We start from the raw sequence: 24,178 nt of genomic DNA, 5'->3' as shown, positions 1-24,178 counted from the left end.
ATACCTTCGCTATCCAGTAAAGTACCAATGGATTGATGAAGAACTTTCTTCTTATCCCTAATGTGTGTGTGTGTTTAAGTCTTTAACTGGACACAAATCTGCAGAAATGGAGGATTGGGTTTCACACAAGAGGGTGTTAATCGGCTCGCTCTATTATGGCCTTTAGGGTAGGTGATTCACAATAAGACAACCTTTGGGATCAATTACACGGTTATAGCTTTGCAGAGACACCTGTTTGCACGACACACGCTTACCAAAGCGGCACAAATCAAGCGACATGACACGGTGTGGCTTTGTGTGGAACAGAGAATACGACTGCAGATTTAAAGTCACACTTTTGAATTAAGTATGGAACATTTTCAACTACCGTATTTTTCGGAGTATAAGTCGACCTGCCGAAAATGCATAATAAAGAAGGAAAAAAACATATATAAGTCGCGCCTGCCGAAAATGCATAATAAAGAAGGAAAAAAACATATATAAGTCGCGCCTGCCGAAAATGCATAATAAAGAAGGAAAAAAACATATATAAGTCGCGCCTGCCGAAAATGCATAATAAAGAAGGAAAAAAACATATATAAGTCGCACCTGCCGAAAATGCACAATAAAGAAGGAAAAAAACATATATAAGTCGCACCTGCCGAAAATGCATAATAAAGAAGGAAAAAAACATATATAAGTCGCACCTGCCGAAAATGCATAATAAAGAAGGAAAAAAACATATATAAGTCGCACCTGCCGAAAATGCATAATAAAGAAGGAAAAAAACATATATAAGTCGCACCTGCCGAAAATGCATAATAAAGAAGGAAAAAAACATATATAAGTCGCGCCTGCCGAAAATGCATAATAAAGAAGGAAAAAAACATATATAAGTCGCACCTGCCGAAAATGCATAATAAAGAAGGAAAAAAACATATATAAGTCGCGCCTGCCGAAAATGCATAATAAAGAAGGAAAAAAACATATATAAGTCGCGCCTGCCGAAAATGCATAATAAAGAAGGAAAAAAACATATATAAGTCGCGCCTGCCGAAAATGCATAATAAAGAAGGAAAAAAACATATATAAGTCGCGCCTGCCGAAAATGCATAATAAAGAAGGAAAAAAACATATATAAGTCGCGCCTGCCGAAAATGCGTAATAAAGAAGGAAAAAAACATATATAAGTCGCGCCTGCCGAAAATGCATAATAAAGAAGGAAAAAAACATATATAAGTCGCGCCTGCCGAAAATGCATAATAAAGAAGGAAAAAAACATATATAAGTCGCACCTGCCGAAAATGCACAATAAAGAAGGAAAAAACATATATAAGTCGCACCTGCCGAAAATGCATAATAAAGAAGGAAAAAAACATATATAAGTCGCACCTGCCGAAAATGCATAATAAAGAAGGAAAAAAACATATATAAGTCGCACCTGCCGAAAATGCATAATAAAGAAGGAAAAAAACATATATAAGTCGCACCTGCCGAAAATGCATAATAAAGAAGGAAAAAAACATATATAAGTCGCACCTGCCGAAAATGCATAATAAAGAAGGAAAAAAACATATATAAGTCGCACCTGCCGAAAATGCATAATAAAGAAGGAAAAAAACATATATAAGTCGCACCTGCCGAAAATGCATAATAAAGAAGGAAAAAAACATATATAAGTCGCACCTGCCGAAAATGCATAATAAAGAAGGAAAAAAACATATATAAGTCGCACCTGCCGAAAATGCATACTAAAGAAGGAAAAAAACATATATAAGTCGCACCTGCCGAAAATGCATAATAAAGAAGGAAAAAACATATATAAGTCGCACCTGCCGAAAATGCATAATAAAGAAGGAAAAAAACATATATAAGTCGCACCTGCCGAAAATGCATAATAAAGAAGGAAAAAAACATATATAAGTCGCACCTGCCGAAAATGCATAATAAAGAAGGAAAAAAACATATATAAGTCGCACCTGCCGAAAATGCATAATAAAGAAGGAAAAAAACATATATAAGTCGCACCTGCCGAAAATGCATAATAAAGAAGGAAAAAAACATATATAAGTCGCACCTGCCGAAAATGCATAATAAAGAAGGACAAAAACATATATAAGTCGCACCTGCCGAAAATGCATAATAAAGAAGGAAAAAAACATATATAAGTCGCACCTGCCGAAAATGCATAATAAAGAAGGAAAAAAACATATATAAGTCGCACCTGCCGAAAATGCATAATAAAGAAGGAAAAAAACATATATAAGTCGCACCTGCCGAAAATGCATAATAAAGAAGGAAAAAAACATATATAAGTCGCACCTGCCGAAAATGCATAATAAAGAAGGAAAAAAACATATATAAGTCGCACCTGCCGAAAATGCATAATAAAGAAGGAAAAAAACATATATAAGTCGCACCTGCCGAAAATGCATAATAAAGAAGGAAAAAAACATATATAAGTCACGCCTGCCGAAAATGCATAATAAAGAAGGAAAAAAACATATATAAGTCGCGCCTGCCGAAAATGCATAATAAAGAAGGAAAAAAACATATATAAGTCGCGCCTGCCGAAAATGCATAATAAAGAAGGAAAAAAACATATATAAGTCGCGCCTGCCGAAAATGCATAATAAAGAAGGAAAAAAACATATATAAGTCGCGCCTGCCGAAAATGCATAATAAAGAAGGAAAAAAACATATATAAGTCGCACCTGCCGAAAATGCACAATAAAGAAGGAAAAAACATATATAAGTCGCACCTGCCGAAAATGCACAATAAAGAAGGAAAAAAACATATATAAGTCGCACCTGCCGAAAATGCACAATAAAGAAGGAAAAAAACATATATAAGTCGCACCTGCCGAAAATGCACAATAAAGAAGGAAAAAAACATATATAAGTCGCACCTGCCGAAAATGCACAATAAAGAAGGAAAAAAACATATATAAGTCGCACCTGCCGAAAATGCATAATAAAGAAGGAAAAAAACATATATAAGTCGCACCTGCCGAAAATGCATAATAAAGAAGGAAAAAAACATATATAAGTCGCACCTGCCGAAAATGCATAATAAAGAAGGAAAAAAACATATATAAGTCGCACCTGCCGAAAATGCATAATAAAGAAGGAAAACAACATATATAAGTCGCACCTGCCGAAAATGCATAATAAAGAAGGAAAAAAACATATATAAGTCGCACCTGCCGAAAATGCATAATAAAGAAGGAAAACAACATATATAAGTCGCACCTGCCGAAAATGCATAATAAAGAAGGAAAACAACATATATAAGTCGCACCTGCCGAAAATGCATAATAAAGAAGGAAAAAAACATATAAGTCGCACCTGCCGAAAATGCATAATAAAGAAGGAAAAAAACATATATAAGTCGCACCTGCCGAAAATGCATAATAAAGAAGGAAAAAAACATATATAAGTCGCACCTGCCGAAAATGCATAATAAAGAAGGAAAAAAACATATATAAGTCGCACCTGCCGAAAATGCATAATAAAGAAGGAAAAAAACATATATAAGTCGCACCTGCCGAAAATGCATAATAAAGAAGGAAAAAAACATATATAAGTCGCACCTGCCGAAAATGCATAATAAAGAAGGAAAAAAACATATATAAGTCGCACCTGCCGAAAATGCATAATAAAGAAGGAAAAAAACATATATAAGTCGCACCTGCCGAAAATGCATAATAAAGAAGGAAAAAAACATATATAAGTCGCACCTGCCGAAAATGCATGATAAAGAAGAAAAAAAACATATATAAGTCGCACCTGCCGAAAATGCACAATAAAGAAGGAAAACAACATATATAAGGCGCACCTGCCGAAAATGCATAATAAAGAAGGAAAACAACATATATAAGTCGCACCTGCCGAAAATGCATAATAAAGAAGGAAAAAAACATATATAAGTCGCACCTGCCGAAAATGCATAATAAAGAAGGAAAAAAACATATATAAGTCGCACCTGCCGAAAATGCATAATAAAGAAGGAAAAAAACATATATAAGTCGCACCTGCCGAAAATGCATAATAAAGAAGGAAAAAAACATATATAAGTCGCACCTGCCGAAAATGCATAATAAAGAAGGAAAAAAACATATATAAGTCGCACCTGCCGAAAATGCATAATAAAGAAGGAAAAAAACATATATAAGTCGCACCTGCCGAAAATGCATAATAAAGAAGGAAAAAAACATATATAAGTCGCACCTGCCGAAAATGCATAATAAAGAAGGAAAAAAACATATATAAGTCGCACCTGCCGAAAATGCATAATAAAGAAGGAAAAAAACATATATAAGTCGCACCTGCCGAAAATGCATGATAAAGAAGGAAAAAAACATATATAAGTCGCACTGGAGCCTGGCCAAACTATGAAAAAAACTGCGACTTATAGTCCGAAAAATACGGTACACTTTTGACTAGAGATGTCCGATAATGGCTTTATTGCCGATATCCGATATTCCGATATTGTCCAACTCTTAATTACAGATACCGATACCAACCGATACCGATATATACAGTGGTGGAATGAACACATTATTATGCCTCATTTTGTTGTGAAGCCCCGCTGGATGCATTAAACAATGTAACAAGGTTTTCCAAAATAAATCAACTCAAGTTATGGAAAAAAAAATGCCAACATGGCACTGCCATATTTATTATTGAAGTCACAAAAGTGCATTATTTTTTTTAAACATGCCTCAAACCAGCAGCTTGGAATTTGGGACATGCTCTCCCTGAGAGAGCATGAGGAGGTTGAGATTTAGGGGTAGCGGCGGGGGGGGTGTATATTGTAGCGTCCCGGAAGAGTTAGTGCTGCAAGGGGTTCTGGGTATTTGTTCTGTTGTGTTTATGTTGTGTTACGGTGCGGATGTTCTCCCGAAATGTGTTTGTCGTTCTTGTTTGGTGTGGGTTCACAGTGTGCCGCGTATTTGTAACAGTGTTAAAGTTGTTTATACGTCCACCCTCAGTGTGACCTGTATGGCTGTCGACCAAGTATGCCTTGCATTCACTTGTGTGTGTGATTTTATGTGACTGGGCCGGCACGCAAAGGCAGTGCCTTCAAGGTTTATTGGCGCTCTGTCCTTCTCCCTACGTCCGTTTTAAAAAGTCATACATTTTACTTTTTGAAACCGATACCGATAATTTCCGATATTACATTTTAAAGGATTTATCAGCCGATAATATCGGCAGTCCAATATTATCGGACATCCCTACTTTTGACAATAACAACAATGGAGAGTTTAGCTGATTTACTGACTATAAGGCGCACTTAAAATCCTTTCATTTTCTCAAAACTCAACAGTGCGCCTAATGTACGGAATAATTTTGGTTGTGCTTACCGACCTCGAAGCTATTTTATTTGGTACATGGTGAAATGGCGACCAGTAGATGGCAGTCACACATAAGAGATATGTGTAGACCACAATATGATGGCAGTCACACATAACATATACGTGTAGACTGCAATATGACTCAAGTAAACAACACCAAAATGTTATATGTTCCATTGAAAATATAGAACATTACACACGGCGCTCAAAAATCTATCAAAAAGTTTTAGTAGGACTTTGGTAAGCTACGAAGCCGCACCGCTTGATGGATTGTACTGTGCTTCAACATAGGAGTATTATTATGGTGTGTGTATAAGGTAAGACATATTATCTGCCGTTTTGTTTCGCAATATTATGAAAAAGCAACTGTTCTTACCTTCTGGTACCTGCTGATCTGTATTTGGGATCTGCATAAGTCCTGAAAATTTGCGCAGGTCCGCCTTTGTAGTCTGTGTCGACACCGTAGTCGATAAGCTTCTTCTTTTTCTCTATCTTCTTGTTATGGGACATTCATCCTCCGCTGTTGCCATTTCTAATATGAAGTAGTGTAAAGTTCTTACTTATATCTGTCAGTAAACTCGCCATGGAAGCGCTAAAACATACCGGTGTAGTGAGTTTACATTATTCACCCAAGGAAATGTAGTTATTAGAGAGTTCGGGCGTTGTTGTTGCACAAGTGAGCCACGGATGAGGAGATGCTGCTCCGTTATTGATTGAAGTAAAGTCTGAATGTCATTAAAACAGTTAGCGCCATCTTTTGACACTTCTTCCACTCCCGTCCTTGCACGCTACACCGCTACAACGGAGAAAAGACGCTGTCTAAGGTGAGCCACGTAAATAAGACCGCCCACAGAAACAACATCATGTATGCAACATTTTGAGCAAAGAACCACCATTACATGTTATGTAGACCACAAGGAAGTGTTTTACATTTAGAAAAAAAATAAAAAATATATTATGACCCCTTTAATGCGCCTTATAATCCAGTGCGCCTTTTGTATGAAAATAGACCTGACAAGACCCGCTCATCGGCAGTGCGCCTTATATAAATGGTCCGGAAAATACGGTATCATTATGGCTAGTTAACCACTTTTAACATGTCAAATTCCTTGTGTGTTTAACATACTTGGCCGTAAAAGCTGATTCGGTATAATCTGAATAAATAGAGAGCTGGAAACATTGCTTAAGGTTGTTTTTTTTTATGTAGAAATAACCGACAAGCAGACAAATGCATAACAATATGTGTTGTTTTTTAGATAAATGTTTTTTTAAAATACATTTTTGTATGCATTTTGTGTCACGGGTACACTGCAAAAACTACAATCTAAGTAAAATGAAATATCTCAAATAAGGGTGATATTTGCTTATTTTCTGTCTGATAAGATCATTCTTCTCACTAAGCAGATTTTATGTTAGAGTGTTTTACTTGTTTTAAGTGTTTTGGTCCTAAATGATCTCAGTAAGATATTACAGCTTGTTGCTGAGATTTGATGAGCTATATTGAGTAAAACATGCTTGAAACTAGAATATCAACTGTTGCAAAGCTGTGTCATCAACACTCACAAGTATAAAACTACTTTTTTAAAGTAATCATTTCTTATTTCAAGCATGAAAAAAAAAAATCATGACTTTGACACAATTGTGTCTCATAATTAAAACAGATGACAGCCAAATGGACTTTGCTGTTTTATTTCCAATGAAACAATAGACAACACGTACTCATATAGTAGTACAGTTGGCACAGTACAGTAAACTGACAGTTATTATTTAAATATTTAACATTTCAAACTATTTTGAACAGAAATAGTTCATGCACATTCAGATAAATTCCTCAAAATGACAATTTAAAAAATGTTGGCCGGGGGCCAACATTTTTTTTTCATATGCGCACTAATTGACTGAAAGAGCACGCACTTGACGCGATGATATCATGTTATCGATGGAAAAATGCATTTTTAGACAATATGATTTGCCTGAGCGGCTAGGAGACCCCGAGAGTAACAAGCGGTTGCCTTGTTGCCTTTCCATTAAGAACAATAAATTAGTTTTTAGTATAAGTTTGCTGGTTTCAAGAAATGTAATGCCGAGCACATATCATTATGTCAAGATAATGGCACTAGCATTTACTTCATTTAAGAATATTTTTCAACATATTGAGCAAAAAGGTCTCTTTTTTTCTACCAAGAAAAGTGCACTTGTTATTAGTGAGAATATACTTATTTTAAGGTATTTTTGGGTTCATTGAAGTTAGCTAATTTTACTTGTTTTGGAAAGTCTTGACAAGCCAAATTTTCTTGTTCTATTGGCAGATAATTTTGATTAGTTCAAGTAAAATACTTTAAATTTTTGTATTTTTTTTTTCTTGTTTTTGAACGCTGACTTTTTGCAGTGTAACAAAGTACTCATATTTTCAGTCTGGAATCATCACACAATAAAAGACAACACAATTAGGTGAATATATATGAGATGTAGGATCACTGTGATTTTGAAAGGATACATCAGAATGAAATGTCACGTCATGAGTGACATAGATTGCTCTGCGTTCTGTGTAAGTTGAACTGTATGATTACTTTTTACATACAGTGTTAAAATACACTACCGTTCAAAAGTTTGGGGTCACCCAAACAATTTTGTGGAATAGCCTTCATTTCTAAGAACAAGAATAGACTGTCGAGTTTCAGATGAAAGTTCTCTTTTTCTGGCCATTTTGAGCGTTTAATTGACCCCACAAATGTGATGCTCCAGAAACTCAATCTGCTCAAAGGAAGGTCAGTTTTGTAGCTTCTGTGACGAGCTAAACTGTTTTCAGATGTGTGAACATGATTGCACAAGGGTTTTCTAATCATCAATTAGCCTTCTGAGCCAATGAGCAAACACATTGTACCATTAGAACACTGGAGTGATAGTTGCTGGAAATGGGCCTCTATACACCTATGTAGATATTGCACCAAAAACCAGACATTTGCAGCTAGAATAGTCATTTACCACATTAGCAATGTATAGAGTGTATTTCTTTAAAGTTAAGACTAGTTTAAAGTTATCTTCATTGAAAAGTACAGTGCTTTTCCTTCAAAAATAAGGACATTTCAATGTGTTTTGGGAGTGTTTTACATTACCGACGATTACAAAAATACACTAACTTACCACAAACATGGCATACTAGAAGTCTGCGCCCTACCAAATGCAAGATATGGCGAAACATGTTGTGTTTTAGTCCATTTGTCCCACAGAGAGGACACATTTTGTAAACTGTGTTATACATTTGTTCTTTATTATGACTGATAAATGTCTGATTTGTGAATATACACAAATTGGACATTTGTATTACTGCAAGGTGCTTCCATAAATGTTGCCACCCAGTTGAAATAAAAAAATAAAAAATCCTCTTGGCGCTCCCAATGGATGTAATTTAGAAGAAGCAGACATTCTTCTGGACAGCTCGGCGGTTACTAGAATTTAGCCCCATGCTGGGCAACACCACATACAATTATTCCTCACAAGCACTGCTGTCAAAGAGCGCCTTTCTGGCATTAATCTAAAGAGGAATTCATTATATGTAGTGTGAGAGAAAGCACGTCTTTCAGTGATGGGAAATTGCAGCTTTTTTGCAAACTAGTCGCATATATATAAAATGGTATAAAACATTGCATACATAAAATATTACAAGTATGTATGGTTTGTGCTGGATCAATATCCATTAGTATTGACTATCATGATGGACACTGCAGGTTCCTATATATATATATATATATATATATATATATATATATATATATATATATATATATATATATATATATATATATATATATATATATATATATATATATAAATATATATATATATATATATATATATATATATATATATATATATATATATATATATATATATATATATACATATATATATATATATATACACTACCGTTCAAAAGTTTAGGGTCACATTGAAATGTCCTTATTTTTCAATGAAAATAACTTTAAACTAGTCTTAACTTTAAAGAAATACACTCTATACATTGCTAATGTGGTAATTGACTATTCTATCTGCAAATGTCTAGTGTTTGGTGCAATATCTACATAAGCGTATAGAGGCCCATTTCCAGCAACTATCACTCCAGTGTTCTAATGGTACAATGTGTTTGCTCATTGACTCAGAAGGCTAATTGATGATTAGAAAACCCTTGTGCAATCATGTTCACACATCTGAAAACAGTTTAGCTCGTTACAGAAGCCACAAAACTGACCTTCCTTTGAGCAGATTGAGTTTCTGGAGCATCACATTTGTGGGGTCAATTAAACGCTCAAAATGGCCAGAAAAAGAGAACTTTCATCTGAAACTCGACAGTCTATTCTTGTTCTTAGAAATGAAGGGTATTCCACAAAATTGTTTGGGTGACCCCAAACTTTTGAACGGTAGTGTATATATATATATATATATATATATATATATATATATATATATATATATATATATATATATATATATATATATACAAACCCGTTTCCATATGAGTTGGGAAATTGTGTTAGATGTAATATAAACGGAATACAATGATTCGCAAATCATTTTCAACCCATGTTCAGTTGAATATGCTACAAAGACAACATATTTGATGTTCAAACTGATAAACATTTTTTTTTTTTGCAAATAAACATTAACTTTAGAATTTTATGCCAGCAACACGTGACAAAGAAGATGGGAAAGGTGTCAATAAATACTGATAAAGTTGAGGAATGCTCATCAAACACTTATTTGGAACATCCCACAGGTGAACAGGCACATTGGGAACAGGTGGGTGCCATGATTGGGTATAAAAGTAGATTCCATGAAATGCTCAGTCATTCACAAACAAGGATGGGGTGAGGGTCACCACTTTGTCAACAAATGCGTGAGCAAATTGTTGAACAGTTTAAGAAAAACCTTTCTCAACCAGCTATTGCAAGGAATTTAGGGATTTCACCATCTACGCTCCGTAATATCATCAAAGGGTTCAGAGAATCTGGAGAAATCACTGCACGTAAGCAGCTAAGCCCGTGACCTTCGATCCCTCAGGCTGTTCTGCATCAACAAGCGACATCAGTGTGTAAAGGATATCACCACATTGGCTCAGGAACACTTCAGAAACCCACTGTCAGTAACTACAGTTGGTCGCTACATCTGTAAGTGCAAGTTAAAACTCTCCTATGCAGGGCGAAAACCGTTTATCAACAACACCCAGAAACGCTGTCTGCTTCGCTGGGCCTGAGCTCATCTAAGATGGACTGATGCAAAGTGGAAAAGTGTTCTGTGGTCTGACGAGTCCACATTTCAAATTGTTTTTTGGAAACTGTAGACGTCGTGTCCTCCGGACCAAAGAGGAAAAGAACCATCCGGATTGTTATAGGCGCAAAGTTGAAAAACCAGCATGTGTGATGGTATGGGGGTGTATTAGTGCCCAAGACATAGGTAACTTACACATCTGTGAAGGCACCATTAATGCTGAAAGCTACATACAGGTTTTGGAGCAACATATGTCGTCATCCAAGCAACGTTACCATGGACGCCCCTGCTTATTTCAGCAAGACAACGCCAAGCCACGTGTTACATCAACGTGGCTTCATAGTAAAAGAGTGCGGGTACTAGACTGGCCTGCCTGTAGTCCAGACCTGTCTCCCATTGAAAATGTGTGGCGCATTATGAAGCCTAAAATAGCACAAGGGAGACCCCCGGACTGTTGAACAACTTAAGCTGTACATCAAGCAAGAATGGGAAAGAATTCCACCTGAAAAGCTTCAAAAATGTGTCTCCTTAGTTCCCAAACGTTTACGGAGTGTTGTTAAAAGGAAAGGCCATGTAACACAGTGGTGAACATGCCCTTTCCCAACTACTTTGGCACGTGTTGCAGCCATGAAATTCTAAGTTAATTATTATTTGCAACAAAAAAAATAAAGTTTATGAGTTTGAACATCAAATATGTTGTCTTTGTAGTGCATTCAACTGAATATGGGTTGAAAAGGATTTGCAAATCATTGTATTCCGTTTATATTTACATCTAACACAATTTCCCAACTCATATGGAAACGGGGTTTGTATATATTTATATATATATCTTTCAGTTTTTGCTCTCTCAAACTTATGAAAAGGCTGCAAGGAAAACAACACAATTTGTATCTGCTTTAAAACTGGTATAATGAAGGAGAAAATACCCAAAACCTATTTTAAATAGCTTTGCAAAACACATTTTAATCAGTTCCTAAAAAACACATCTAATGGTTAAGGTTTGTGTTCTTATCTTCACACAACCACCGTGGATTCAAAGCATCCCCTGCAACATTTCCAGCACGGTTGTCTTCCAAGTGGTATTGAGTTCGCAGACAGCAAACAGCAAATAAACATGGGAAAAGGGGAGCGGAGCAGAAAAAAAACCCCCTATGAAATATGCAAGTTTGCTCTAAAAAGTATGAAAAAGTGCTGCACTAAACTTGGGTTAAAAGCACAAATGGATCTACAGAACTTAGTTTGTGGGGGTTTGGAGCTTCTAATTGCTACCTGGAGACAGCTCTGGCTGTGAAAACTCTTGTCCCCCATCCATTGGAGGGTTGACTGACATGAGTTCTCCAGGGAGCCCACACAGAGCCCCCTTTGTGCACCCAATAAAGCCCCACAGCCATGATGTCATGCAGAGTGACTGCAGCAAGGCCCTTCAAAGACAAGGAGTGGACCTTTATGACTCCCACACAAGAAGATCTAGGAGCCGTCTGTCACTCTCTCTGTCACCGTGTCTTGATTTGGTTTTTATGAATTTTTTAAAGTTTAGTTTCTACGCAACCAAAACATCACAGTCTGCTCCTCATTTGTTAACTCATTTGGCATATGCACCATTTCTTGTGGAACATGTACACCTTCATCAAATCAGTGTCTCTTGGCATTGTCTTGCTGAAATAAGCAGGGGCGTCCATGAAAAAGACCTTGCTTGGATGGCAACATATGTTGCTCCAAAACCTGTATGTACCTTTCAGCATTAATGGTGCCTTCACAGATGTGTAAGTTACCCATGCCTTGGGCACTAATACACCCCCATACCATCACAGATGCTGGCTTATGAACTCTGCACCTATAACAGTCCGGATGGTTCTTTTCCTCGTCCACAGTTTCCAAAAACAATTTGAAATGTGGACTCGTCAGACCACAGAACACGTTCCCACTTTGCATCAGTCCATCTTAGAAGATTTCTGGGTTTCTGGGTGTTGTTGATAAATGGCTTTCGCTTTGCATAGTAGAGTTTTAACTCGCACTTACAGATGTAGCGACCGACTGTAGTTACTGACAGTGGTTTTCTGAGGTGTTCCTGAGCCCATGTGGTGATATCCTTTACACACTGATGTCGCTTTTCGACGCAGTACCGCCTGAGGGATCGAAGGTCCATAATATCATCACGTTCCCACTTTGCATCAGACCATCTTAGAAGATTTCTGGGTTTCTGGGTGTTGTTGATAAATGGCTTTTGCGTCGCATAGTAGAGTTTTAACTCGCACTTACAGATGTAGCGACAAACTGTAGTTACTGACAGTGATTTTCTGAGGTGTTCCTGAGCTTATGTGGTGATATCCTTTACACACTAATGTCGCTTTTTAATGCAGTACCACCTGAGGGATCGAAAGTCACGGGCATTCAAGGTTGGTTTTGATTTTTCCAGATTCTCTGATGATATTACGGACCGTAGATGGTGAAATCCATGCTTGGTGTAAATGAAAAGCAAGTTGTGTTTATTATCCAAGTCACAGTTTCCAAAAACAATTTGAAATGTGGACTCGTCAGACCACAGAACACGTTCCCACTTTGCATCAGTCCATCTTAGAAGATTTCTGGGTTTCTGGGTGTTGTTGATAAATGGCTTTCGCGTCGCATAGTAGAGTTTTAACTCGCACTTACAGATGTAGCGACGAACTGTAGTTACTGACAGTGGTTTTGTAAAGTGTTCCTGAGCACATGTGGTGATATCCTTTACACACTGATGTCGCTTTTTGATGCAGTACCGCCTGAGGGATCGAAGGTCCGTAATATCATCGCTTACGTGCAGTGATTTCTCCAGATTCTTTGAACCTTTTGATGATATTACCGACCGTAGATGGTGAAATCCATGCTTGGTGTAAATGAAAAGCAAGTTGTGTTTATTGTCCAGGTCACAGTTTCCAAAAACAATTTGAAATGTGGACTCGTCAGACCACAGAACACGTTCCCACTTTGCATCAGTCCATCTTAGAAGATTTCTGGGTGTTGTTGATAAATGGCTTTCGCGTCGCATAGTAGAGTTTTAACTCGCACTTACAGATGTAGCGACCGACTGTAGTTACTGACAGTGGTTTTCTAAAGTGTTCCTGAGCCCATGTGGTGATATCCTTTACACACTGATGTCGCTTTTCGACGCAGTACCGCCTGAGGGATCGAAGGTCCGTAATATCATCACGTTCCCACTTTGCATCAGACCATCTTAGAAGATTTCTGGGTTTCTGGGTGTTGTTGATAAATGGCTTTTGCGTCGCATAGTAGAGTTTTAACTCGCACTTACAGATGTAGCGACAAACTGTAGTTACTGACAGTGGTTTTCTGAGGTGTTCCCGAGCTTATGTGGTGATATCCTTTACACACTAATGTCGCTTTTTAATGCAGTACCACCTGAGGGATCGAAAGTCACGGGCATTCAAGGTTGGTTTTGATTTTTCCAGATTCTCTGATGATATTACCGACCGTAAATGGGGAAATCCATGCTTGGTGTAAATGAAAAGCAAGTTGTGTTTATTGTCCAAGTCACAGTTTCCAAAAACAATTTGAAATGTGGACTCGCCAGACCACAGAAGACGTTCCCACTTTGCATCAGTCCATCTTAGAAGATTTCTGGGTTTCTGGGTGTTGTTGATAAATGGCTTTCGCGTCGCATAGTAGAGTTTTAACTCGCACTTACAGATGTAGCGACCGACTGTAGTTACTGACAGTGGTTTTCTGAAGTGTTCCTGAGCCCATGTGGTGATATCCTTTACACACTGATGTCGCTTTTCGACGCAGTACCGCCTGAGGGATCGAAGGTCCGTAATATCATCGCTTACGTGCAGTGATTTCTCCAGATTCTCGGAACCTTTTGATGATATTACCGACCGTAAATGGTGGAATCCATGCTTGGTGTAAATGAAAAGCAAGTTGTGTTTATTGTCCAAGTCACAGTTTCCAAAAACAATTTGAAATGTGGACTCGTCAGACCACAGAACACGTTCCCACTTTGCATCAGTCCATCTTAGAAGATTTCTGGGTTTCTGGGTGTTGTTGATAAATGGCTTTCGCGTCGCATAGTAGAGTTTTAACTCGCACTTACAGATGTAGCGACCGACTGTAGTTACTGACAGTGGTTTTCTGAGGTGTTCCTGAGCCCATGTGGTGATATCCTTTACACACTGATGTCGCTTTTCGACGCAGTACCGCCTGAGGGATCGAAGGTCCGTAATATCATCACGTTCCCACTTTGCATCAGACCATCTTAGAAGATTTTTGGGTTTCTGGGTGTTGTTGATAAATGGCTTTTGCGTCGCATAGTAGAGTTTTAACTCGCACTTACAGATGTAGCGACAAACTGTAGTTACTGACAGTGGTTTTCTGAGGTGTTCCTGAGCTTATGTGGTGATATCCTTTACACACTAATGTCGCTTTTTAATGCAGTACCACCTGAGGGATCGAAAGTCACGGGCATTCAAGGTTGGTTTTGATTTTTCCAGATTCTCTGATGATATTACAGACCGTAGATGGTGAAATCCATGCTTGGTGTAAATGAAAAGCAAGTTGTGTTTATTATCCAAGTCACAGTTTCCAAAAACAATTTGAAATGTGGACTCGTCAGACCACAGAACACGTTCCCACTTTGCATCAGTCCATCTTAGAAGATTTCTAGGTTTCTGGGTGTTGTTGATAAATGGCTTTCGCGTCGCATAGTAGAGTTTTAACTCGCACTTACAGATGTAGCGACGAACAGTAGTTACTGACAGTGGTTTTCTGAGGTGTTCCTGAGCTTATGTGGTGATATCCTTTACACACTAATGTCGCTTTTTGACGCAGTACCGCCTGAGGGATCGAAAGTCACGGGCATTCAAGGTTGTTTTTTTAAATTTTTCCAGATTCTCTGATGATATTACGGACCGTAGATGGTGAAATCCCTAAATTCCTTGCAGTAGCTGGTTGAGAAATGTTGTTCTTAAATTGTTCGACAATTTGCTCACGCATTTGTTCACAAAGTGGTGACCCTCGCCCCGTCCTTGTTTGTGAATGACTGAGCATTTCACGGAAGCTGCTTTTATACCCGATCACGGCACCCACCTGTTCCCAATCAGCCTGTTCACCTGTGGGATGTTCCAAATATGTGTTTTTAATGAGCATTCCTCAACTTTCTCTGTCTTTTTTGCCACTCGTGCCAGCTTTTTTGAAACATGTCACAGGCATCAAATTCCAAATGAGCTAATATTTACAAAAAATAACAACATTTTCCACTTCGAACGTTAAATATCTTGTCTTTGCAGTCTATTCAATGGAATATAAGTTCAAAAGGATTTGCAAATCATTGTATTCTGTTTTTATTTACCATTTACACAACGTGCCAACTTCACTGCTTTTGGGTAGTTTCGACTGTTAGAGGAAATATAAAATGGGCTCCACCTCCTTAATATATAACATCCAGATGTTTTGACAGTTGGAGTATCTAATTGAGAGACATGATGTACTGCCAGCGAATTAAAATCCTCAGCTTACTGCGGGGTCCGTTCCCCCGGGATGCAGACGGACAACTCCGGACAGGACGTGCAGGTAGGAGCATGATTTATTGTCGAAATCAAACAAGTACCAAAAACGGAAAACAAGTCAGGGGAAAAAAACGTGCCGATCCCACCGGACGCTAAGGCTAACACTTAGCATAGACTAGAGACAAGGAATACTCACGTAAACGTAGCATGAAGCAAACAATGAAGCCAGGCCGACTGACCGGTGAAGGCAGGCTTAAATAATGCCTCTGATTAGTGCTCGGGAATCAGGTGAGCGTCCTGAACACCAATCAGAGGCAGGTGAAAATAACAAGTAACCATGGTAACTAAAACAAACTCAAGGGTGCACAAAACAGGAACTAAGGGACTCCAAAACTAACAGAACATAACAAAACATGATCATGACAACAGGTGGGTGCCTTAATTGGGTATCAAAGCAGCTTCCATGAAATGCTCAGTCATTCACAAACAAGGACGAGGCGAGGGTCACCACTTTGTGAACAAATGACTAAGCAAATTGTTTAAGAACAACTTTTCTCAACCAGCTTTTGCAAGGAATTTAGGGATTTCACCATCTACGGTCCGTAATATCATCAAAAGGTTCAGAGAATCTGGAGAAATCACTGCACGTAAGCGGCAATGCCTGTGACCTTCGATCCCTCAGGCGGTACTTTATCAAAAAGCGACATTTGTGTAAAGGATATCACCACATGGGCTCAGGAACACTTCAGAAAACGACTGTCAGTAACTACAGTTTGTCGCTACGTCAGTACGTGCAAGTTAAAACTCTACTATGCAAAAGCCAAAGCCATTTATCAACAACACCCAGAAATGCTTCGCTGGGCTCGAGCTCATTTAAGATGGACTGACGCAAAGCGGAAAAGTGTCCTGTGGTCTGACGAGTCCACATTTCAAATTGTTTTTTGGAAACCGTGCATGTCGTAGAGGAAAAGAACCATCCGGATTGTTCTAGGCGCAGAGTTGAAAAGCCAGCATGTGTGATGGTATGGGGGTGTATTAGTGGCCAAGACATGGGTAACTTACACATCTGTGAAGGCACCATTAATGCTGAAAGGTACATACAGGTTTTGGACTAACATAAGTTGCCATCCAAGCAACGTCTTTTACATGGACGCCCCTGCTTATTTCAGCAAGACGATGCCAAGCCACAATCTGCACGTGTTACAACAGTGAGACACACAAAGTGTACATTTGTGTTCCAAGCGAGAGGCGCCTACACACTGAACTAGTTTTGTAATTGTAGTTGCATTGTGTGAATGCGAGTGTGAATGTTGTGTATCAGTGTTGGGCCCGCCATGAGGTGGACACTTGTCCAGGGTGTACCCCCGCCTTGTGCCCGAGTGCAGCTGGGATAGGCTCCAGCCCCCCCCCGCAAGGGACAAAATGGCTGGATGATGTAAGAACTGGCTGCTGATAAAAGACAGCGTCCCTCTCTCCCAACATGTGGTTTGGGCTTAGAGACAACAGGAGATTGTAGTCATAATGGAGTCTTTCCCCTGCTTTCATCATGTTGTCATTACTCTGCAGGAGAGGACGCTTAGTTAAAGCTCATTACATTTCATTTACTGTACGGCTCTTTTAGATGTCATCGGACGTCTTTGTTTAAAAAAAAATCCACAATGATAAAGCACCGTATTTACCGGACCATAGGGCGCACCGGATTATAAGGCGCACTGCCGATGAGCGGGTCTAGTCAGGTCTATTTTCATACAAAAGGTGTTACATGGCCTTTCCTTTTAACAACACTCAGTAAACGTTTGGGAACTGAGGAGACACATTTTTTGAAGCTTTTCAGGTGGAATTCTTTCCCATTCTTGCTTGATGTACAGCTTAAGTTGTTCAACAGTCCGGGGGTCTCCATTGTGCTATTTTAGGCTTCATAATGCGCCACACATTTTCAATGGGAGACAGGTCTGGACTACAGGCAGGCCAGTCTAGTACCCGCACTCTTTTACTATGAAGCCACGTTGATGTAACACGTGGCTTGGCATTGTCTTGCTGAAATAAGCAGGGGCGTCCATGATAACGTTGCTCGGATGGCAACATATGTTGCTCCAAAAGCTGCCTTGGGCACTAATAAATGGTAAATGGGTCGTACTTGTATAGCGCTTTTCTACCTTTCTAAGGAACTCAAAGTGCTTTGACACTATTTTCCACATTCACCCATTCACACACACACACACATTCACACATTCACACACCGATGGCGGGAGCTGCCATGCACGGCGCTAACCAGTCCCATCAGGGGCAAGGGTGAAGTGTCTTGCTCAAGGACACAACGGACGTGACTAGGGTGGTAGAAGGTGGGGATTGAACCAGTAACCCTCAGATTGCTGGCACGGCCACTCTCCCAACTTCGCCACGCCGTCCCAATACACCCCGATACCATCATAGATGAACTTTGTGCCTAGAACAATCCGGATGTTTTTTTTCCTCTGGTCCGGAGGACACGACGTCCAGAGTTTCCACAAAAAAATTCGTAATGTGGACTCGTCAGACCACAGAACACTTTCCCACTTTGCATCAGTCCATCTTAGATGAGCTCGGGGCCCAGCGAAGCCGGCTGCGTTTCTGGGTGTTGTTGATAAATGGCTTTCGCTTTGCATAGTAGAGTTTCAACTTGCACTAACAGATGTAGCGACCGACTGTAGTTACTGACAGTGGTTTTCTGAAGTGTCCCCGAGCCCATGTGGTGATATCCTTTACACACCGATGTCGCTTTTTGATGCAGTACCGCCTGAGGGGTCGAAGGTCCGTAATATCATTGCTTACGTGCAGTGATTTCTCCAGATTCTCTGAACCTTTTGATGCTATTACGGACCGTAGATGGTGAAATCCGGATGGTTCTTTTCCTCTTTGGTCCGGAGGACACGACGTCCAGAGTTTCCACAAAAAAATTCGAAATGTGGACTCGTCAGACCACAGAACACTTTTCCGCTTTGCATCAGTCCAGTCTTGGATGAGCTCGGGGCCCAGCGAAGCCGGCGGCGTTTCTGGGTGTTGTTGATAAATTGGTTTCGCTTTGCATGGTAGAGTTTTAACTTGCACTTACAGATGTAGCGACCGACTGTAGTTACTGACAGTGGTTTTCTGAAGTGTCCCTGAGCCCATGTGGTGATATCCTTTACACACCGATGTCGCTTTTTGATGCAGTACCGCCTGAGGGGTCGAAGGTCCGTAATATCATTGCTTACGTGCAGTGATTTCTCCAGATTCTCTGAACATTTTGATGCTATTACGGACCGTAGATGGTGAAATCCGGATGGTTCTTTTCCTCTTTGGTCCGGAGGACACGACGTCCAGAGTTTCCACAAAAAAATTCGAAATGTGGACTCGTCAGACCACAGAACACTTTCCCGCTTTGCATCAGTCCAGTCTTAGATGAGCTCGGGGCCCAGCGAAGCCGGCGGCGTTTCTGGGTGTTGTTGATAAATGGCTTTGGCTTTGCATAGTACAGTTTCAACTTGCACTTACAGATGTAGCGACCGACTGTAGTTACTGACAGTGGTTTTCTGAAGTGTCCCTGAGCCCATGTGGTGATATCCTTTACACACCGATGTCGCTTTTTGATGCAGTACTGCCTGAGGGATGGAAGGTCCGTAATATCATTGCTTACGTGCAGGGATTTCTCCGGATTCTCTGAACCTTTTGATGCTATTACGGACCGTAGATGGTGAAATCCGGATGGTTCTTTTCGACGTCCACAGTTTCCAAAAACAATTTGGACTTTTTGCTGATATTTGCATAAAAATAACAAAGTTTACCAGTTCTAACGTGAAGTATCTTGTCTTTGCAGTCTATTCAATTGAATATACCGTATTTTTCCGCACTATAAGGCGCACATAAAAACCTCCAATTTTCTCAAAAGCTGACAGTGCGCCTTATAATCCGATGCGCCTTATATATGGACCAATATTGAGCCACAACAGGTCTCGCCACACCAGCCTCTACTGTCGCGTCTATTCTAAGTGCCTTATAATGCGGTGCGCCTTATATATTCTTTCTTTCTTTCTTTCTTTCATGTTTATTTCGAATATGTAGACAAAACAAAAACAAACAAATTTTGCAAAAAATAACAAAAAAGCCATTCAAGAATGAATAACAAAAACAATAATAATAATAATAATAATAGTAATAATAAAAAGCAAAAAGAAACAAGAAATTAAAATAAACATTAATGTAAACATATCCGAAAAGGAGTGAGAAGAAGTAAAAATGTATGTACTCCCACCCCTCTTATTACTCACTGTATGTTTAATAATAATAATAATAATAATAATAGTATATAAAAATGTTATGTTATATAATTACATATACATATATATATATATATATATATATATATATATATATATATATATATATATATATATATATATATATATATATATATATATATATATATGAACAAAGTTTTAAAATAGGCCATTCATTGAAGGTGCGCCTTATAATCCGGTGCGCCTTATAGTGCGGAGATTACGGTAGGTTGAAAAGGATTTGCAAATCATTGTATTCTGTTTTTATTTACCATTTACACAACGTGCCAACTTCACTGGTTTTGGGTTTTGTATATAGCGCAACCCTAGTATTCAGTATATTTTAATGTTTATATTCTTCAATATGTATACATACATTGACTATTTCCACATGTACTAACACCAATTTGAGGAAAATGGCACGTTAAAGCCCGGATCAAACAGATTTATGCATCAATTGTATTTATATAGCAATGCAATACTGTGGTCGCCTTGTACAATTAACCCTAATCCAGACTTAAGTCAGTCACATGTGGGCTAGTTTTAGTGGAGATAAGCTATTCAATTGTGCGTATAGTCCATCCAAATAGTTTCGCGTTGCACAATTGTTAGTAACCACGAAAAAAAAAAAAAAGAGGCAGTGACAGCATTTCAATTTTAGATATGGCTCAAGGCGGAAAACTGGGCCACTGCAGACTTTGATGTCTTAATTATATGTGTGTGCTGGTGTGTGCTTTTTTAAAAATTCCAAAGAAACTGGGGAGGCACATTGATGAACAGAAATGACAGCGAGGAGGAGAGGAAAATGATGCAAAAGAGAGCCAGAAAAAGGATGACCACGGAGAGGATATGATTGAAGGGATAGAGAAGTGGGCAAGATGTGGTGGGAGACAGAGACAAATGTAGTTTGCCTCTGATAAAGAAGGAGAGTGACAGAGCTGAAAATACTATAGAATCCCAGTTGAATAGGCCCTTGATTAACTGTGGCACGGGGTCAAAGCGGAGCCTGTGTCTGCCGGGGCCCGGCTTAGGAGAATTGTGTTCATGTCACAGTGTGCCTCTGCAATTTGCACTTCTGACACGCGTGAATACAATTTGAGAAGACGTGATAACTTAATAGGGCGGCTGTGCTTTTAATGTATACATTTGAATGTTTTGGAAGGGGGGAAAAAAATGTCTTTATGAGGTTGACAGTAAATACTCGGGCTGCTCCGGTCGGGGTTGTCATACCGATCATCCATGAGTCAGATTGGCCGATCAGCAACTGATGGATCGGAGCGCTGCTATTTAATACTATTTAAAAAACATTCTTCGTATCGCGCTGCCTTTATTCCATCTTTTTAAAATATACAAACCCCAAAACCATTAAGTGTGTGAATGGGTGAATGTGGAAATAGTGTAGAAAAGCGCATTTACCATTTGGCACAATAAAAAACAGAATACAATGATTTGCAAATCCCTTTCAACTTACATTTAATTGAATAGACTGCAAAGACAAGATATTTAACGTTCAAGCTGGAAAACTTTGTGTGGAGGGGGGCGTGGCCTGCGGGCCTGCAGCGAGGCCGGGGTGTGCCAGGACCGGCCTCGAAGTCAGCGACAGGTGCGTAGATGGCCCACCTTGTTATCTAATCACCCGTATAAGCAGCGACCGGGAGGATAGACGTGGTTGGAGCCGGAGGGAGAGCGGAAGAAGACAACTGCTGAAAAGCAACCCAGAGACTTGATACGCAAAATAAAACCGTATTTTAAACCGTAAAACGGGCTCGCCTGGAGATGCTTGTTGGTCAGCAAATATCAGCTCATTTGGAATTTGATGCCTGCAACATGTTTGACAAAAAGCTGGCACAAGTGGCAAAAAAGACTGAGAAAGTTGAGGAATGCTCATCAAAAATGTATTTGGAACATCCCACAGGTGGACAGGCTAATTGGGAACAGGTGGGTGCCATGATTGGGTATAAAAGCAGCTTCCGTGAAATGCTCAGTCATTCACAAACAAGGATGGGGGCGAGGGTCACCACTTTGTCAACAAATGCGTGAGCGAATTGTCCAACGGTTTAAGAACAACATTTCTCAACCAGCTATTGCAAGGAATTTTGGGATTTCACCATCTACGGTCCGTAATATCATCAAAAGGTTCAGAGAATCTGGAGAAATCACTGCACGTAAGCAATGATATTACAGACCTTCGATCCTTCAGGCGGTACAGCATCAAAAACCGACATCAGTGTGTAAAGGATATCACCACACGGGCTCAAGAACACTTAAAAAAACCTTTGTTAGTAACTACAGTTTAAGCTACATCTGTAAGTACAAGTTCAAACCCTACTATGCAAAGTGAAAGCCATTTATCAACAACACCCAGAAACGCCGCCCGTGCTCATCTAAGATGGACTGATGCAAAGTGGAAAAGTGTTCTGTGGTCTGACGAGTCCACATTTCAAATTTTTTTGTGGAAACTGTGGACGTCGTGTCCTCCGGACCAAAGAGGAAAAGAACCATCCGGATTGTTATAGGCGTTAAGTTGAAAAGCCAGCATGTGTGATGGTATGGGGGTGTATTAGTGCCCAATACATGGGTAACTCACACATCTGTGAAGGCACCATTAATGCTGAAAGGTACATACAGGTTTTGGAGCAACATATGTTGCCATCCAAGAAGGAGAGTGTGGACGCCCCTGCTTATTTCAGCAAGACAATGCCAATCCACGTGTCACAACAGCGTGGCTTCATAGTAAAAGAGTGCGGGTACTAGACTGGCCTGCCTGTAGTCCAGACCTGTCTCCCATTGAAAATGTGTGGCGCATTATGAAGCCTAAAATACCACAAAGGAGACCCCCGGACTGTTGAACAACTTAAGCTGTACATCAAGCAAGAATGGGAAAGAATTCCACCTGAAAATCTTCAAAAATGTGTCTCCTCAGTTCCCAAACGTTTACTGAGTGCTGTTAAAAGGAAAGGCCATGTAACACAGTGGTAAAAATGCCCCTGTGACAACTTTTTTGCAATGTGTTGCTGCCATTAAATTCTAAGTTAATGATTCAGTTTTTCAGTTGGAACATTAAATATCTTGTCTTTGCAGTCTTTTCAATAGAATATAAGTTGAAAATTATTTGCAAATCATTGTATTCTGTTTTTATTGACCATTTACACAACGTGCCAGCTTCACTGGTATTTGGGGTTTTGTACTATGAATTATTGATGGCGCCCAGAGCTAGTCCTCAGTGCAGTACTCCTCATTATATCATGACTCTGGCAGACATCCACGTGTGTAGGTAAGCATGTGTCAGCTCTGTCACTGGCCTTACCTGGGGGCTGACGCTGGGGCCGTAGCCCATGCCGGGCGAGGTCATGGAGTGGGGCCCCATGGGCGAGCTGATGACGGAGAAGGGCGAGGTCAGGCCGTTCATGGGCGAGCTCAGCGTGCTGATGGGAGAGTGAAGAGACCCAGAGGGCCCCATGCTCGTTGGACTGAGCAAAGATGGGTGCATTCCTCGGTGGGAGGTAGGAGAGCCCAGGGGTGAAGAGCTGATGTGGCCTGAAGAGTCTGTTGGGAGGAAAGGGATACAATTATGTGTATGTACACTCAAGGACAATAGTTTCACAACATGTTGCAGCTCCATGAACTACCCTCTGGTTTGTGCCCAAGTCCTGTACTACCACTTATCCATTTTCTATACCGCTTGTCCTTAACGTGAGTTACAGGCAAGATGGTAGTATAATCAAACCACAGTAGAGACAACAACAGTGCAAAAACTGCATATTTCAGTTCAACTTCATCAACA

At 39.6% G+C, this 24,178-nt stretch overlaps 1 protein-coding gene across 2 annotated transcripts in view; it reads right to left on the bottom strand.

Annotated features, from left to right (window-relative positions):
* Positions 1-24,178, bottom strand: part of LOC133638753 (retinoic acid receptor RXR-alpha-A) — a 324,888-nt gene that overhangs the window by 85,700 nt on the left and 215,010 nt on the right. For both annotated transcript variants that reach the window (XM_062031679.1, XM_062031680.1), the window contains exon 3: positions 23,702-23,940. The gene's annotated coding sequence lies outside the window, so the exon portion shown is untranslated. The remainder of the gene's footprint in view (positions 1-23,701; positions 23,941-24,178) is intronic.

The sequence above is a fragment of the Entelurus aequoreus genome, linkage group LG21 (assembly GCF_033978785.1).
Source record: "Entelurus aequoreus isolate RoL-2023_Sb linkage group LG21, RoL_Eaeq_v1.1, whole genome shotgun sequence".
In the NCBI taxonomy this organism is placed as follows: Eukaryota; Metazoa; Chordata; class Actinopteri; order Syngnathiformes; family Syngnathidae; genus Entelurus; species Entelurus aequoreus.
This window is presented reverse-complemented; position numbering and strand designations above follow the sequence as displayed.